General features: G+C 46.6%; 1 long non-coding RNA gene across 1 annotated transcript in view; it reads left to right on the forward strand.

Moving 5' to 3' along the window:
* LOC132248795 (uncharacterized) overlaps nt 1–10,608 on the forward strand; it is a 114,887-nt gene extending 104,279 nt beyond the window's left edge. Inside the window, exon 2 of the long non-coding RNA XR_009460214.1 lies at nt 6,631–10,608. This is a non-coding gene — a long non-coding RNA (uncharacterized LOC132248795). The remainder of the gene's footprint in view (nt 1–6,630) is intronic.
* The last annotated feature ends 7,557 nt before the right edge of the window (nt 10,609–18,165 follow it).

Genomic DNA, 18,165 nt, shown 5'->3' on the forward strand with positions numbered 1-18,165 from the left:
ATCCTATGTTAAAAATAAATCTATTTGTGTAACTATTAAAACTAATATACCCACACACACACACACACACACACAGATAGGCTGCAGATACAAGCAGACCTAGCCAGGCTGGCATGTTGGGCAGAGTGGAACCAGATGAGGTTCAACATAGAGAAATGCAAAGTGCTGCATCTAGGGGAAGGAAGAACCCTCAGCACACCTATGGGCTGGGCATCGCTAACCTGACCAGCACTACAAATGAAAGGGATCTGGGGGTAACAATAGATCCCAGCATGAATATGAGCTGGCAATGTGACACAGTAGCCACTAGGGTCAATAAAACTCTGGCATTCATCAATCGATGCATCTCCAGTAAATCCAAAGAAGTGATTCTCCCACTTTACTCAACTTTGATGCAGCCACAGCTGGAGTATTGCATCCAGTTCTGGGCACCGCACTTCAACAAGGATATGCTAAAACTCGAGAGGGTCCAGAGAAGGGCCACCCGCATGATCAGGGACTTGCATGGCAAGCCATACAAGAAGAGGCTGAGGGATCTTGGGCTTGTCAGTCTAAAGAAAAGAAGGCTGAGAGGGGATCTGATTGTGGCTTACCTGATTGCAGCTTATCAGAGGCATGTGTACACTGGGGGCTCGGTGAACAACTGTTCACCAGGGCACCCTGAGGGAAAAGTAAAAAAAATGGCCACAAACTCCTGGAAGATAGTTTCAGGCTGAACATTAGGAAAAACTTCTTTACAACTAAGGTGTCCAGACTATGGAACAAGCTCCCCTCAGAGGTGGTGCAATCATCTACCCTAGAGGTCTTCAAGAGGAGACTGGACGGTCACCTGTCTGGGGTTGTCTGACCCCAGGTGTTTTTCCTGCTCATGCAGGGGGCTGGACCCGATGATCCTTCAGGGTCCCTTCCAGCCCTATGATTCTATACATATATATATTACCGACAGTGAAACAGACTATATAGAAAAGTGACTTCATTAATTATCATTGTCTAAATTTTTTTTAGCAAGTAAATTGGAAAAACATAAATAGCAATTATATATATGTGTGTGTGTGTGTGTGTGTGTGTGTGTGTGTGTGTGTGTGTGTAGCAAGTAAATTGGAAAAACACAAATAGCAATGATATATGCGTGTGTGTGTCTGTGTATCAAAGAAATCAGAAAAACACAAATAACAATGATATATATCTGATATATATACTTGCTATACACATACCCACACATGCATATATCATTGCTATTCATGTTTTTCAATGTACTTGCTAAATTGAATTTGGGTAACGGTAATTAGTGAAGTCACTTTTATATATAGTCTGTTTCATTGCCAGTTTCTAACTTCTACAATATTTGGGTTGCAAACACTGTGGGAGAATTCTTATCTTTTAAAACAATTATTTCCACTAGATTTTTTAATATTATGAAATTATATCATATGTGTAATACTGTATTTACTTGAATCCAAGACTAGGTTTTTATCCCATTCAACAAATGCGGAGGGGAAGGGGGAAGCAGTGGGAGGGGAGTCTGGTGGGAAGAGGAAGAGCCTGTGGAGGCCAGAGGGTGGAGGTTGCAGGCAGCACAGATACATGGCAGGGGGCAGGTGCTGCCTACCCCACAATCTCCTGCTCTCCACCAAATGCATCCCTGCTGCTGCTTTCCTGGCTGTAGTGGTGGAGGGATGACTCTCCATTTGTACAATAATTAGATGATGCAGATGGAAAGTTATAAGAAATTTATAATGTTTTAAGGTATAGTAGGGATGCCAAACACAGCTCCACAGGCCTGCAGGGCATATGGTCCAGCCTACAGTTCACTGGGCTGACCCTCATGGGCTATATTCACATGAGCGTGGATGTTTATTTCCCCAGGGACAAGATGTGTGCTGCTGCTACTTGTCCCCAGGGAATGCCTGTGCCACACACCCTCTAGCACTTAGCAGGTTACCCTAGGGTTGTGGGGGCATCCTGGGGCTGAGAAGTGGCGATTCTGCTGCTCAGAGCCTGGCCAGCAGCTGGAGCATGACTCCAGCTGGCCATGCTCATTTTGAGTGGCACATGCTACCCCCTTGTGCACTGCTTTGCTTTTTTTTTTTTGACCTTGGGGTCTCCCAAGGTAAAAAAAACCCTCCCATGCTGCAACCTCGCAGTGTGGAGAACAGCTGAAAGTGTAGTACTTGGTGCCGCAGATGTGTCTACGGTGCCACATACCATATGGCCACGCTTATCTGGACGTGGCCATGTGGTGCACAAGGTGAACTGTGCACAGCATGTGCTGCAAGCAGCATTGGGGGTTGTTCTAGAGAGCCACGTGCAGCCTGAGCCCTAGACCTGGGTCACATGTAGCACCAGTCCAGCCTGCACACAGTGGGAAGTGTGCACCCAATGCCAGCCCTGGGGGCGACATACACAGCAAGTCCTGAGGCCAGTGCATGCTGCCTGAAGTGGGTAGGCTGGACCAGTTACTGCACAGGGGGCTAGCACACAGCATGTGCTCCAGTTTGCAGAGCCAGTTGGCGGGCCACTGCATGGACTACATGCCCTGTGCCAGCCCCACACCACATGCAGCACACATGGGCAGTCAGTCCTGTGTGCCACAGGCAGGACATGCAAGCCCTAGAGTTCACCCAAGGCTTGCACAGGGCAGGTACTGACCAAAACACATGCGCTGGACCTGGTGCTACATGCGGCACAGGGGGTGCAGGGCACAAGTTACATGCAGGTCTTTGGATTGCCCCTCCCGCGTTGCCTGCCTATGTGCTGTGGGCAGCGACAGCCCAATGCAGGCCCCAGGGGCTGGCACACTGTGTGTGCTGTATGCTGGCTAGATGTAGCACCATGGTCACTTGATCTGTGGGGTGGGAGAAGCATTGGTCCTAGTCCAGCCCAACTGGCTCAGGGGCACTCATCCAGCCCACAGGGCCAGATGAGCTTAACAGTCCTGATATACAGAAACTAATTATAGGGGGGTTGTCTTAAATTAAAAGTCATCAAGTAAATATGGCATATACACATACTAATGTGTGAATGCATGTCTATTTAATGAAATGTGAGTCACAAGTATCTGATCTGGCCTTGATAAAGCCACTCCTCTTTTCATACATGTAAGTATTCTATAGCTTTATTTAATTAAAAAAATATATAATTACTATATAAACAAGCTGCAGCTGATTTCCCAGGGGTGGGGGGGGATGATGAGCAGAGCAAGCCTAAGGGCCAACAAACAAACAATGGCGATGACAGGAAAAACACTACAGCACGAGCTGAAGGAATGGAGCTCCCTCAAGGTGACAGGAAACTGAGGACCTCCAGTGGAGGGCTCAAATGCCTGTACACAAATGCCAGAAGCATGGGGAACAAACAGGAGGAACTAGAACTCCTGCTTTTCAGCAGGGACTATGATATTGTAGGGATAACAGAGACTTGGTGAGACTCTACCCATGATTGGACTGTAGCTATAGAGGACTACAGCCTGCATAGGAGGGATCACATAGGGAAAAAAGGTGGAGGTTTAGCTTTATGTGTAACAAAAGGGCAGTACACCTCTTTGGAAGCTAAAATTGGTACTAAGGAAAGGTGACTTGAGATCCTCTGGGTCAAGATATGGGGGAGATGCAATGAAAGGGACCTAAATGTAGGAATATATTATAGACTTCTGAATCAAGATGAGAAGCTAGATTTGGAATTCTCCAGAGAACTGAAAGAGGCTGCAAGAACACGGGATAAGGTCGTCATGGGCGACTTTAACTACCCAGACATTTTCTGGGAAGAACACTCGGCCAGATCTGACTGGTCACGTAGATTCCTGACTTGCACCAACAAGCTCTACCTGTCTCAGGAAGTATGTGGGCTGACCAGAGGAAATAAATTTAGATTTAGATCTAGATTTAGTTTTGGCCAAGGGGGATGACCTGGTGAGTGATCTGAAGATAGAGGGTAATCTAGGCAACAGTGACCTTAGAATTATTTTTAATAATGTAAAATTAAAGTTAAAATAAAAGTAATTCAGTTTCCCTGAAATGCAATACCAGTATAAAAAAAGTTTTGCGCAAATATTTCATTGGCTCTCCATGAAACATATTTAATATTAATACAGAAAAATGTTATTGTAGCCAAGTATTAAAAGGTAGAGCTGTCTTAAATGTTTAATGAAAAACACTTTTTTTTCCATCCTGTTCTAATTAAAAAGGGGTGTTACAGTTTTCACTTTTGACTGGTTTTCCCCTGAATTCCTTATCATATACAGTTTGGGGTTAATTTTTACTCTTCAGCAGGGGTTGCCCCTGGGGCAAGAAGCAGGGGAACCTTCCACTGCACTGCAGTCCCCAGCTGACTGGGAATAGGGGAGCTCTAAATTGTTCCTGTCCTGCTCCAGCTGGAGGCTTCATTAAACAGTGGTGTTGGGTTTGATCAGGGACAGCAGCAATGATAGCAGGTAGGTCCCCCATTCCAGTGCCTGCTTCCAGACCATGGGGAACACCAGAGAGTACCAGGGAGCAGGAGCACCTGGAAGTCTGCTGCCACTGCTATCCCCAGGTAACCCAGACATGGGCAAAAACCTAGGACCACTCCTGCTCCACTCAAGCCAAGGGCTGCACGGTTGATTGCAATGGCAGTGTCGAGTCTCTGCTCTCTCCCCCTCTAGTGTGTTTCCCTCACAGGTGTGGGGGCTCCAGCTTCAGGGAGCAGCTGCACAGAGGGCCAGGCAGGGCTGGCAATAGCAGCATAATGGGAGATCCCAGGTGTCCCTTGTGGTCTGGGAAATTGGCAGCCCTGCCTGGCCCTCCAACCAGCTGCTCCCTGAAGTTGGAGCCCCTGAGCCAGCAGAGAAATGTGGTGGAAGGCGGAGAGCAGAATGACCCTGCAACCCATGCAGCCATTTTCTGCAATCCCCAGCTGGCGTGGGGCAGGAGCAGTTCTGGAGCTTCCCCACCCCTGAGTTTGCTGGGGACAGCAGTGGGTGGGTATCCCCTCCCTTTGGGGATATCAGCAGCAGTGGGTGGGTCCCCCAGATCCCCACTTCCTTAACTGTTCTCTGCATCTCCCTGGGTGTCCCACTCCACCCCAGAGCTCCAGCTGTGCCTCAGACACTTCAGGGGATTCCAGCATGGGGAAATGGAGCTGCTGGCATGTGGCCTTCACTGTGGAATGGGGGTAAGACTGCACCACTGCACCCACCCTGGATCTGCCCCTGGCTATACCTCTGCCCAGAGGTAAAACACCTATTGCTTTCAGTGGGGTCCCAATTTCACCCTGGAAGAGAAAGAGTCCATGATTTGCTCTGGAATGCAGCATTTTGCAGAGCAATTCAGAACTTTTCAAACATATTATGGTAATAGAGGGTCATAGGAATGGCAGAAAACATTCCATGTTGATTAATTCCATGTTTAATGTATCTGATACTCTTGAATCATTTGCAAATAACCTTTTCGTAAGAAAACAGCAATGGCTTAGTGAAAGGCAGATCAAAAAGGCATGCCTGACTCACAATCACTAAATAAACACTGATGCCTGATGGCAGTAATACAGCTATTTATATTCATTGCTTGATTTAAGCAGTAGCATTTCTTTAATATGATAATAAACATGAGCTGTTTTCTATGAAAAATAGAGACTTTTGAGCTAGAATTGTTCAATAAAATTCTTAACAGAAAGTGAGACCATAATAGTGATTGGCAAAGATTTCTCAGCTGAGATGTGCTAATTAACTTCCATTTCTGACAAAACCATGAGATTAATTTTGGATTATGCCTCAGAATTTCATACAAACAAATAATAGGCATGTGACTGCAATGTGAGGTAGGCACCTTGGTATCATCAGGTATGTCCATTCTGTCTTTATAGTAGTCCTCAGACCACCACTGAGAAACAAGCTCTACACATGCTACATGCTGAATAGTGTCATTCAGGAGTTTTGTGCAGCAAGCTGAGGAATGTTCTCAGGATCATCGTCTCAGGAATGACCCTAAGAGTAGCACAAGATGTGTCCAGTACTCTTCTATCAGTGAACAGACAACATTTTTGCGGCAATAAGAGTGGGAGTGGATGAGGAAGGATTTGTTTCTTGTTGCTTATCTTAGGATCACTGTGGATAGGGTGTAGACCTTGCCTTTAAGGATCTGTCTCACCAGTCTCATTCGAAGTCTCAATACAATTCAAGAACTGCAGCTGTGCAAATCAATAAATGACCTTCAATGCAACATACAGCTTTATGAACCAGGGCTGTAGGACCCTCTCAATGGCAGCCTATATGTCTTTGCCTACTGCCCTGACAGTTGCCATCAAGGAAATGAAGAACAACAAGTCTACTGGACTGGATGGCATACCCACTGAAATCTACAGGTCTGGCAGTGAGCAACTTGTACTGAGACTCCATTAATTTATTCTTTCAATATGGAACAACAAAGAGATCCCTGGGGACCTAAGGAATGCCAACATATGACTATCTTCAAGAAAAGTAAGTCTGTATATGGGGACTATTGTGTTATTGGCCTCCTTCCCACATCAGAGAATATGCTAACCCTCATCCTCCTGAATTGTCTTCTGCCTCTTAACTGAGGAAGTCCTGCTGGAATCTCAGTGTGGTTTCTGACCATTCCATTGCCCAATTCACTTTTTTTTTTTTTTGCTCACCAGGTCCAAGAAAAGTGTCAGAAACAACATCAGGACCTGTATATGGCCTGCATTAACTTTACTAATACCTTTGACTCCATCAATTGTGAAGCCATGTGGAAAGTACTGGCCAGATTTGGATGTCCTGAAAAGTACATTATGGTCCTGAGGCTTCTCCATGACCAGATGACTGTGACCATTCTATGTAGCAGATCAGGGACAGGTCCATCTGTCATTCAAACTGGGGTCAAGCAAGAATGCATCATTGCCCCAGTTGTGTTCTCATTTTTTTGACAGTCATCCTGGTTCTCATTAAGGACCACCTTCCTTCTGGAATTGACATTGAACAGATGAAGGGCTCTTCAATCTAGGACATTTTTGCTCAAAGACCAAAGTACTCAAAATAACCATCTTTGACCTTCAATATGATGATGACTATGCCATCCTTGTGGTCACTGAGGAAAACCTCCAGACTGCATTGGATCTTTTCAAAGAAGCCTACTGAAATTTGGGTCTCTCTCAACATCTAGAAGACTAAAGTGCTCTATTAGCAGGCCCCGGACCATGAATATGAAACTTCTTGCCCAAATTACCATCAAGGGAAAGTCCCTGGAGATAATTGAGCGCTTCCCCAACATCAGTAGCCACCTCTCTCAGAGAGTGAACATTGATGAAGAGATCCAGCACAGGATCCAGTGCGCAAGTGCCTCCTTCAGGAAATTGCTTTGGTGTATCTTTATTCATCACAATTTCTGAAATGATACCAAGTTCCAGGTCTACGATGCAGTCATCATCCCCATCCTTCTCTATGGATGGGAAATGTGGATGACCTACTGCCATCATCTCAAGAGCCTGGAGAGGCATCATCAATGCTGTCTCGTGCAGCAATCTTCCCATTTGATGTGGAAGATTTTCCAAAGTGCCAGCATCTTTGCTGAAACCAATGCTACCAGCATTGAGTCGGTGATCACCAAGCACCAACTTCATTGGACTGGACATTGTGCACAAATGCCTGACTCAGCTCCCAAAACAAGTCCTCTACTCCCAACTTATTAATGCCTTGAGATCTCATGGTGGCTAGAGGGAATATTACAAAGACACATTGTTGGCATACCTCAAGAAAACAGATACCAACATAAAGAGTTGGGAGGAGTGGCTGCCAAACAATTGTAATGGTGCTGCAACCTCAACCACGCAGCAGCCTGTTTCAAGCTAAAGCATCTGGCCTCCAAAGCAAAAAAGAGAGTGTGGAGGAAAGAAAGGAGAGGAATCCCAGCTTGCAGTCTACTCTCCCCTGCAGGAAGGCTTGCAACTTCTGCGAATAGATCTGTGGCTCAAGGATTGGCTTTTTAAGTCACCTTAAGACCCATCAATGATCCATGGTAGAGATCATCCTTGAATTGCAGGATTGCTGATGACAGCGATAACTATGACAACAATAGCTGCTATTGCTGATGACAACAATAGCAATAGCTGTAACCACCAAACTGGTTACCTGATTAATTGCATCTCAGGGATAGCAAGCTTCTAAATGGACACATGCTTCTCCATGCTGAAGAAGAATCTCATTTTGGTGTTCTGCCACTACTGCTGTGAGATGAGTGCTGTACAGAATTTAAGTAAAGTAGCTGTCTACCTCCTCCATGGCCATAGCCACTGATGATTATCCCAATTCTGTATCTAGATCCTGCTCCATATGTCAGTGCTACATGACAAAGTCCAGAAGCAATATTAAACTTCTCTAGGAAAATGATGTGCAAAATGTATTGCTCTATATTGTTCTCCTACAATAGGTGTATCCACTGCTATGCTATCGCTTATGTCCAAATGCATTCAAAGACTAATATCTCTATGATTATCAATGGATCTGAATGAAGCAGTTCAGGTTAATGATCATCAGGATTGTGGCATTCAAGATGCCTCAATATGTTTCTTCTATGATGTCTGACAAAATAGTGCTGGATCACTAACACCAGAGGAGTAAAGGGATACTCTAAAAAAGAATCATGTGTTTGTTAGGTCCTAGCAGTCCAGTATATTCTGACAGGCATTTCACAATGCATAGTAAGAAAAGTCCCAAGATGGAAAGGGTCTAGTGGTGGAACATTGCACCATTCACTGTTTGCCCAGATGTTATACAGTTATTTTGAAAGGATGCCAAGCTGGATGAACATAGTTTTCATGAAAGTAGCCTAAGATGATATAAACACAGTAGTGTGGATGGACTCTTTCAGTATACTGGTGTAGTTGTATCAGGAAAACAGTTACTAAAAAATCTTTCCTATAGGAAGTAGGACTTTGACTTTGCTCATATGAAGAACATATGTTGTCCTCTTTCTCTTTCATTATTTTTCCCAAACAAGATTCTTTCTTCCACGTGAATCTGAAGATTTATGAACAACATTGCCACTGATTTATAGAGAATGTTTGAGAATGTTGGAGATCTGTAGGTTAGTTAATTTCTTGTGACACAATTCTTCTTTGACCATGAAAAATGTCCATAGAGCATGGTAGATGTCCATGAAGCATGGTAGATTTGAGATCCAGGGCTTTTTCCACTCTCTACCTCCACCTACATTTAGCTTTCTTTATAATTTACTCCCAATTGATCTATTGGGAATACCTAATCTGATTTGGATGAAGTCCATTCTTTGACAGTATAGCATGCCATAAAATAGCAGAAGAAATCCATTTCCTGTATTGCTGATAAAGCTGATTCAGCTTAGACTTGTGCTTGTATTTATTTGCTGATTTCTTTGATAAAACAGCAGAGCTTAAAGCCTTGCAGGAAGATGGATGCATGTTGAGTTAGAATAACACTGAAGAGTATCTGGGCTCCTGGTACTTTGAACTCTGCTTGTTCCTCATTACTAGAAAGTTCTGACAGATGTGGAAGTAATAATTTCTCCAGTAATTATTAAGAAAAAAAAAAGAAAGCAGCCATCAATTTAATCTATAACTTTGAACGAGATCTCCCTGTATGTCTCAAGAGGTCCTGATAAAGACATCAGGTTAGTAGTGATTGGAGGGAAAATGCCAATGGCTTTTTTAACCCTTTTGCACATGTGACAGGCTAGCTGGCAGTGACCTAGCCCAGGGGTTTTGAAAGGGCAAAAGATGATTGGAGGACTTGGGATTCCCTTTCCTCACCAATCAGGCCCCAGAGACTCACCTCTCATGTCCCCTGATTGGCCCCTTGGGTCACCTGGAGGGGGATAAAAGGGGCAGCACCGCTGACTCAGGGAGGAGACCAGCGAGGGGCCTTGAGGAAGGAGCTTGAAAGAGATGGCAAGAGCTGAGCCACCGGGGTGGAAGCAGTTGCCCCAGAAGAGCCTGAAGGAGCAGGACCTGCAGGCAGCAGCTGGACCCTCAGCAGCACAGTGTGTGGCTGACAGGAGAGGCTTCCTGCTGGGATCCAGGATCCCCTATGAGAGGCTGTGGCCAGCAGGAGAGGCTTCCCATTTCAGCAAGGATCTGAGCAACGACCTGAGGGCCAGCAACCAGCTCGGCTTCCAGCTCCTCCAATCAGAGACCAGGCAGTTTGACATGAGGCCGGGGCTCCAGGAAGGTCAAGTCCCCTAGCAGCTTGGAGCAGTACCCACACTGGTGGTTGTGTGGCAGCATTTCTGCCTGCCAGGTGGGAGATCTAAGTTTAAGTCCCAGTTTTGGTGACTTGGGGTGAGCGAGCTAACAAGGAGAAATTCTTCTTGCAGTGAAAAGGGGCCATTGTGTTTTCTCCCCTTCCAGGTACCTAGGCCCTATATTTCTTTGTCCTTTGACATTTTGTATTTTGTACCTTTTTATATTTCCCCAACTAGTATTGTTTGCTCTGCTGTTTGTGTTTTATATTTTGTTAATCCTGTCTTTTGTCAATGTCTGTAAGTGTCTAACCTTTGTTGAATCCTGCCCCCTTGGGGCATTGTAGTGTCCACTATATCCCCTGATTATGCCTGTTATGTTCCCAGTCTTGTTCCCTCATTAAAAGGTATATGGTTAAGTCCCCATTGGTGGCCTGGCTCTGCTCTATAGGGGGAGGAGAGTCCCTACACCTCCCACAGCACTTGTGCACCTGCTTTGATCCCTTCAATTGGAGAGGGGGTACCTTTTGGAGTACCACCCAGGTTACACACATGAGAATATTTAAGATAAGCTGCAAAAAACCCTCCTCCCCAACACCTCCCCCCACACACGACTCTTGTGTTCTTCTCAACAGCATCTGCTGGTTCTAACCTGCCTTCTACTTTTTTTTAAGTTATATTTGGTGCTGTCTCTCAGTCCTATATAACAGATATAGTGCACTTGCAAACCACAGACAGTTGCCCTGATTCATGATCACTGCATTACTTGCAAAGATACCTTGGAGATAAGGCTGGTTTCATGACATCTCTCACCAGTTACTGTTGGACACTAGAGAGAAGTCCTTATTGTCACAGACAGCTGCACTTATCACTGAGTAAGCAACAACCACTGTCCTCAGAAAACTGCTTCAGTTTTTTCCCCTACACCTTCTTTCAGATCTATTATTTTGAGTGAATATCCTTGAAAAGGTTATGGTGACTATTGCCTCATTTTGTGATGCTCGATATATTCAATGAAGGTTTATTTCACTTCCTGTTCCAGGTTACACTATGAATTATATTTTTTCCCAATCTTGCAAGAGATTGGATCTGAAGGACCATGGATTTCTTTAGAAATAACTGACTTATGCTAACGTGCTTTATAATATTGTTGAAATTGAAAATTATTTACAACAGATAAATACACCTCCTATATAATTTGTGCATGACAGCATTCCACAGGTTTCTGGATTTTATTTCTGTTTCCCACTATTTACACTAAGTTTCTTTTGGCTCAACTATAGCTACTTTGATGTGAACAATCACTTCCCTTTTAATCTCTTTCAACAAATCTCATACAATAGTGTCACAGCGGGGTCCTCGCCGAGGGCCGTGATCTCCTTGAGGCCCTCTCACCACGCTACTCTGGCCCGAGGGCACCCTCCATTCTCGCCTGCCACGTCTTGATCGAATATGTAATAGGGAGGCTGCCTTGTGTTTCCTCGGGCCTGTCAGCTCCTGGACCCCTCGTGGGTCTCCCCGTACAATGGGCGCTACCCAAGCGCCCTAGCCTTATGGGCTATGCGTGGCTCCTACCAGCCCCTAATACCACGCCCCAAGCCTCGCAGATGTAAAGGACGTTGTTCGGTCTATACGCCCGCTTCCCGGGCCTCCTCTCTAATGTGGCCCACTCTGGGCTCCCTCTCTCGTGCCCAGCCTCTTGCTGGGACTCCCGTGTAGCCCACTCTGGGCCTCCCCTGCCGGTGTGGTTCCGCTTCGGGACTCTCTAGCGGGCCTCCGGTCCTATGGGCCAACCGCACGGATACCCTCCCTGACTCTGGCTCCCCGCGCTGCTACTCCCCGTCTTCTCAGGGGCAACCGCAGCGCCCTGCCTTGGTCTAAGGGGGATTGCCGCATTAGCCTGCGGCCGGGCTCGCTATGCCCGTGTACCCACACTGGGCTACTCAATAACGTACAAGGGCGTTCCCCCTCTCTGGGGGCTCGCCGCGCCCACGCTGGGCTACTCAATAACGTACAAGGGCGTTCCCCCTCTCTGGGGGCTCGCCGCGCCCACGCTGGGCTACTCAATAATACACAAGGGCGTTCCCCCTCTCTGGGGGCTCGCCGCGCCCACACTGGGCTACTCAATAATACACAAGGGCGTTCCCCCTCTCTGGGGGCTCGCCGCGCCCACGCTGGGCTACTCAATAACGTACAAGGGCGTTCCCCCTCTCTGGGGGCTCGCCGCGCCCACGCTGGGCTCCTCAGTAATACCGCCCCTTTCCTGGGGCCAGGGGGCTATGTTCCCCCACACGCAATCCGGGGTCTCGGTCCCCGTCCGCAACCTACGGGTTGCGCCCGCGACCCACTGGCCGCGCTCCTCGCCGCCAGCTGCTCACGCAGTGGCGTGCGAGCTGTGCCTTCGGGGTCTATGTTCCCCCACACGCAATCCGGGGTCTAGGTCCCCGTCTGCAACCTACGGGTTGCGCCCGCGACCTACTGGCCACGCTCCTTGCCACCAGCTGCTCACGCACTGGCGTGCGAGTAATTGAGGCCTCCTCCAACCCCTATAGCCTCGCCCAAGCCTCCGGGTGTAATAAAACAAACACAAAGCAAAACCACAAGCCCCTAGGCTGTAACACAAATGCAAGCCACCTGGCCATAACTCCTCATCATAGCTCAAGCCTCCAGGGCTATCATGAGCTGTACTTGCGACTTAGGCTCCTTCCCATATCTCGGCCGAGGGAGCTCCTGTCTCTCCAGCTGCTGGCAGAGAACTGCCAGCCTGGCCTCAGCCCTGAGCTTTATAAGGGCCAGGCCCTGCCCCCTACAGGCAGCTGGCTCCGCTTAGTTGCTCCGGCAACCCACAGCTGTGCTCACTTGGTTCTGCCAGGGCTCTCTCCCTGGCAGTTTCTCCTCTCTTAGGAGCAGGCACTAAGGTGCCCTGCGACAAATAGTATTCATTTTGTTACATAACTTCAGGCTGGCTCACTGAAATGTAAACATATGCAAGTAAACCACAGACCCTGCTGGCTGGGTTTTGGGTTTGTTTGGTTGGGGGGTTTTTTGCGGGGGGGAGGGAAGGGAGGAGGAAGGAGGGGGTGCTATTGAGCTCCTGTTGATTGTGACCAGTAGCCTATTGTGACCAGAATATATCATTCTTGAGATGAACCTTGGACTATTTTTGAGAAATATGAAGTTATTTTTTTTTATACAGACCACTGGAGCATTGTTGGGATGTCACCATTGTTGTGGCAGATTATTTCTATTTCTCACAGCCAAAAATGTAGAAGCAAGATTTTATTAATTATATCTACCTTATCCTATCCACCCATAAACAAAAAAGAATTATTGGCAAACTTTTCTAATAAGTTGGATGGGGAGAATCAACACTGTGAAGATGATGGTCCTCCCTAAAATTTTGTATATAATGCTTACCTTGCCCATAAGACTACCTGTAATATTCTTTAAACATCTGCAAAAATTGTTGACAGCTTCCTTTGGCCAAGTGTAGACAGTCAAAAAGCCTAAGGCTGAATTGATTCACTTTTTGCAGGTTAGTTTGAGCTACATAGATTGAAATGATAAATGAACAGATATTCATATTTGATTCTGGAAATGCAGCCACATGCCAGCAGTGGCCCAGGCCAGAAGCTGGGAGGTGCTAGAGCAGGCCTCCCTGCTCTGCTGGAGCAGACAGCTTGAGCCAAGGCTAGCCCGCCCACCCTGTGAGGGGGAGTTTGCAGAGGAGGTATCCTGGGATGCTGAGTTTGCAGATGAAGTTCAGTAAACTCATTTAACTTAAATCAGATAAGTCTGGTACTACATCCATCAAGGTTTATCTTAAGCTGGTTTCAGTCATTTTGAAAGCAGTTTATGCACACTGAGCTTCTGTTACACTACAGATTTGAACTGGTTTCTAATCACATATTAGTTTATGTGTAATTTCTGTCCCTAGCCTTGGAAAATAATGTTGAAGAGTGGGAAAAAGGGAAAAAATATAACTGGGCAGCCACATTTAGAACCACAGCAACATGGTGTAAACCCTTACAAACTAATAGGAAAGCAAAGTCTATGTTCAATGGTTGTAGATAACACCAAACTTGAAGATAATCTCTTGGCAGAAAATGCTGGGCAAAGTCAGGAGGTTACATGAAATCACAAAAAGTCTGTCACCCTATACCCCCATTAAAAATGAGAAACTTATGAATCATATTTTAGCAGTCAACCTAGTTAAGGAATTAGAGCAAAGGAAATCTCCAGAGCTACATGCACTCAAAACTTGGAATAAGATCTAGAGAACTCTCAGAAGTGGGCAAACAAAATAATGGACAAACACCCATATTTCATCTCCTTCTCTTTGGCAACAAGAGCGACTTTGGTTAAATTACTGCACTGAACATATCTTGCTCCATCTAGACTCAACACAATATCCAGATCATACTCTAAACTGTGTTGGAAGGGCTGTATGCAAAAAGGTACCTTCATCCATATGTGGGTGAGAAACTGGCTGCAGGATAGGACCCAGAGAGTCGTAGTGAACGGATGTGTGTCATCCTGACGAGAAGTGGGCAGCGGTGTCCCATAGGGGTCAGTGCTTGGTCCAGTACTTTTCAACATCTTTATTAATGATTTGGATGTGGAGGTGAAGAGCTCACTGGCCAACTTTGCAGATGACACTAAGTTATGGCGAAGCGTGGCCATTCTCGAAGATAGGCTACAGATACAGGTGGAACTAGACAGGCTAGCAAGTTGGGTGGATCAGAATCTGATGAAGTTCAACATCGAGAAATGTAAAGTGCTCCACCTCAGGATGAACAACCCCCAACACACCTACAGGCTTGGCGACACCAAAATGTCTAGCACCACGAATGAAAGGTACCTGGGAGTAATAATAGACCACAGTAAGAATATGAGCTGGCACTACGATGCTGTAGCCAGGAGGGCAAATAATACTCTGGCATGCATCAATTGATGCATCCCCAGCAAAACCAAGGAGGTGATTCTTCCTCTGTACTCAGCACTGGTGAGTCTGCAGCAGGATGAATCTATGAATGTGGTGGAACTGTCCCTCCATACAGGGTTTTTCTGGCCTGGATCACCAGCCTATCCTCAAGTGCAGAGACTCTTCCCCAATGTTTGATGTCATCAGCAAACTTGGCCAGTCCACTTTTGACACTAGTGTCTAGATCATTTATGAAGATGTTAAAGAGTACAGGTACAAGAACACAGCCTTGGGGGACACCACTAGTCACCAAGTGCCATGTCGATTCAGTTCTTTCAACTACCACTCTCTGTGTCAGACCTTGGAGCCAGTTCTCCAGCCATCGGACTGTGGAGTAGTCGAGGCTGCAGTTGCCCAATTTTTCCATGAGGACATCATAGGACACCAGGTCAAAGGCTTTTTTAAAGTTCAAATATATGACATTAACCTATTCCTTCTTGTCCAGGTGATATGTCACCTGGTCATAGAAGCAAATGAGATTGGTCAAGCTAGACCTACCTGCAACAAACCCATGTTGGCTATCTCTCAAAATGTTGCCTTCTGCTAGCCTGTCAAGAATGTTTTTTTTGATAATTTTTTCAAAAATCTTTCCAGGGATTGATGCCAAACTGATTGGCTTGTAGTTTCTCAGGTTTTCTTTCTTCCCTTTCTTGAAGATGGGCACCACATTGGCCCTCTCCCAATCTTCAGGTACTTTGCCCAAATGCCACAAATTCTCAAATATCCTTGCCAGTGGCTGCACTATGATGTCTGCTGGTTCCTTTAGCACTCTTGGGTGTGTAACCTGGGCGGTACTCCAAAAGGTACCCCCTCTCCAAATGAAGGGATCAAAGCAGGTGCACAAGTGCTGTGGGAGGTGATGGGACTCTCCTCCCCCTATAGAGCAGAGCCAGGCCACCACTGGGGACTTAACCATATACCTTTTAATGAGGGAACAAGACTGGGAACATAACAGGCATAATCAGGGGGTATAGTGGACACTAAAATGCCCCAAGGGGGCAGGATTCAACAAAGGTTAGACATTTACAATCATTGACAAAAGACAGGGTTAACAAAATATAAAACACAAACAGCAGAGCAAACAATACTGGTTGGGGAAATATAAAAAGGTACAAAATACAAAATGTCAAAGGACAAAGAAATATAGGGCCTAGGTACCTGGAAGGGGAGAAAACACAATGGCCCCTTTCCACTGCAAGAAGAATTTCTCCTTGTTAGCTCACTCACCCCAAGTCACCAAAACTCAGACTTGAATCGCCTATGTGGTAGGCAGGCACACTGCCACACAGCCACCAGCATTGGTACTACTCTTAGCTACTAGGGGTCTTGACCTTCCTGGAGCCCCGGCCTCACATCGAACTGTCCGGTCTCTGATTGGAGGAGCTGGAAGTCGAGCTGAGAACCCCTCAGGTCGCTGCTCAGATCCTTGCTGAAGCGGGAAGCCTCTCCTGCTGGCCACAGCCTCTCATAGGGGATCCTGGGGCCCAGCAGGAAGCCTCTCCTGCTGGCCACACGCCGTGCTGCTGAGGGTCCAACTGCTGCCTGCAGGTCCTGCTCCTTCGGGCTCTTCTGGGGCAACTGCTTCCGCCCCGCTGGCTCAGCTCTTAACAGCTCTTTGAAGCTCCTTCCTCATGGTCCCTCACTGGTCTCCTCCCCAAGTCAGCTGTGCTGCCCCTTTTATCCCCCTCCAGGTGACCCAAGGGGCCAATCAGGGGACATGAGAGGTGAGTCTCTGGGGCCTGATTGGTGAGGAAAGGGAATCCCAAGTCCTCCAATCATCTTTTGCCCTTTCAAAACCCCTGGGCTAGGTCACTTCCAGCTCGCCCGTCACAGGTGCAACTTATCCGGACCAGCTGATTTACGGGTGTTGAGCCTCTTAAGATGCTCTGTCACAAGATCCACGCCAGTGGTGAGCATATATTCATCTTCACCTTGGTCATCCTGCATCATGTTAGGCAGGGTGGTCTCTTTGGGCTGGTGAAAAACCAATGCAAACTAATTATTAAGCAGATTGGCTTTTTCCTGGGTGTTGGTAGTCAGCTGGTTTAGCAGGGGTCCAATGTCACCCTTTTCTTTCAACTCCCCACGTATCTGAAGAATGACTTTTTATTGTCCTTGATTCGTGTACCCATATGGAGTTCAGTTGTAGCCTTGGCTTTTCTCGTTCACTCCCTGCAGGTGTGGGCCAGTGTAGTATATTCCTCCTTAGTGGTGTTTTCTGTCCTTCATCCATTATATGCCTCTCTTTTTAGATGTAGGAGGTTCATGAGTTCCCTGTTGAGCCAAGGGGGCTGTTGAGCCCTTTTACCACCTTTCCTATGGGTGGGGATGGACTTCCCTTGTGCTTCTAGGATCACTTCCTTAAGGAGCAACTGGTTATCATGAACTCCCCTCCCTGTGAAATCATGGCCTCTCAGGGCCTCAAGAACATGCCTCCTGAGCTTATGAAAGTCAGCTCTTCTAAAGTCAAGGACTACTGCATTGCTGGCTGACTTGCCAGCTTTGCAATGGATAGTGAAAGTGATCAACTTGTGGTCACTGTCACCCAGCTTCCCTTCAATTCTTAGGCTGCTGATTAGATTGACCCCTTTGGCCAGTACCAGGTCCAGCAGCGCCTTGTCTCTTGTTGACCCATAAACTTCTTGGGACAAGTACAGCTCATCCACGCATGTAAGGAAGCTTTGTGATTGATCGGATTTAGCCAAGTGCTCATCCCATGAGATGTCTGGGTAGTTGAAGTCTCCCATGATGACCATGCACCAAGAGCATGTAGCCTCGGCCAGTTCTGTGGTGAATTCTTAGTCAATCACTTGTTCCTGGTTTGGAGGTGTGTAGTAGACTCCTACCATTGTATCCCCTTCACTATGTTCTCCTCCTATTCTAACCCAAAGGGTCTCCAGTCATCCTCCTTGGGTGCCAATCTCAGTTTGTAGGGATGTGTAGCTCTCCTTCCCATAGAAAGCTACACCCCCATCCCTTTTTTCACCATGATCTCTC

The sequence above is a fragment of the Alligator mississippiensis genome, chromosome 2, assembly GCF_030867095.1.
Source record: "Alligator mississippiensis isolate rAllMis1 chromosome 2, rAllMis1, whole genome shotgun sequence".
NCBI classification, from domain to species: domain Eukaryota; kingdom Metazoa; phylum Chordata; order Crocodylia; family Alligatoridae; genus Alligator; species Alligator mississippiensis.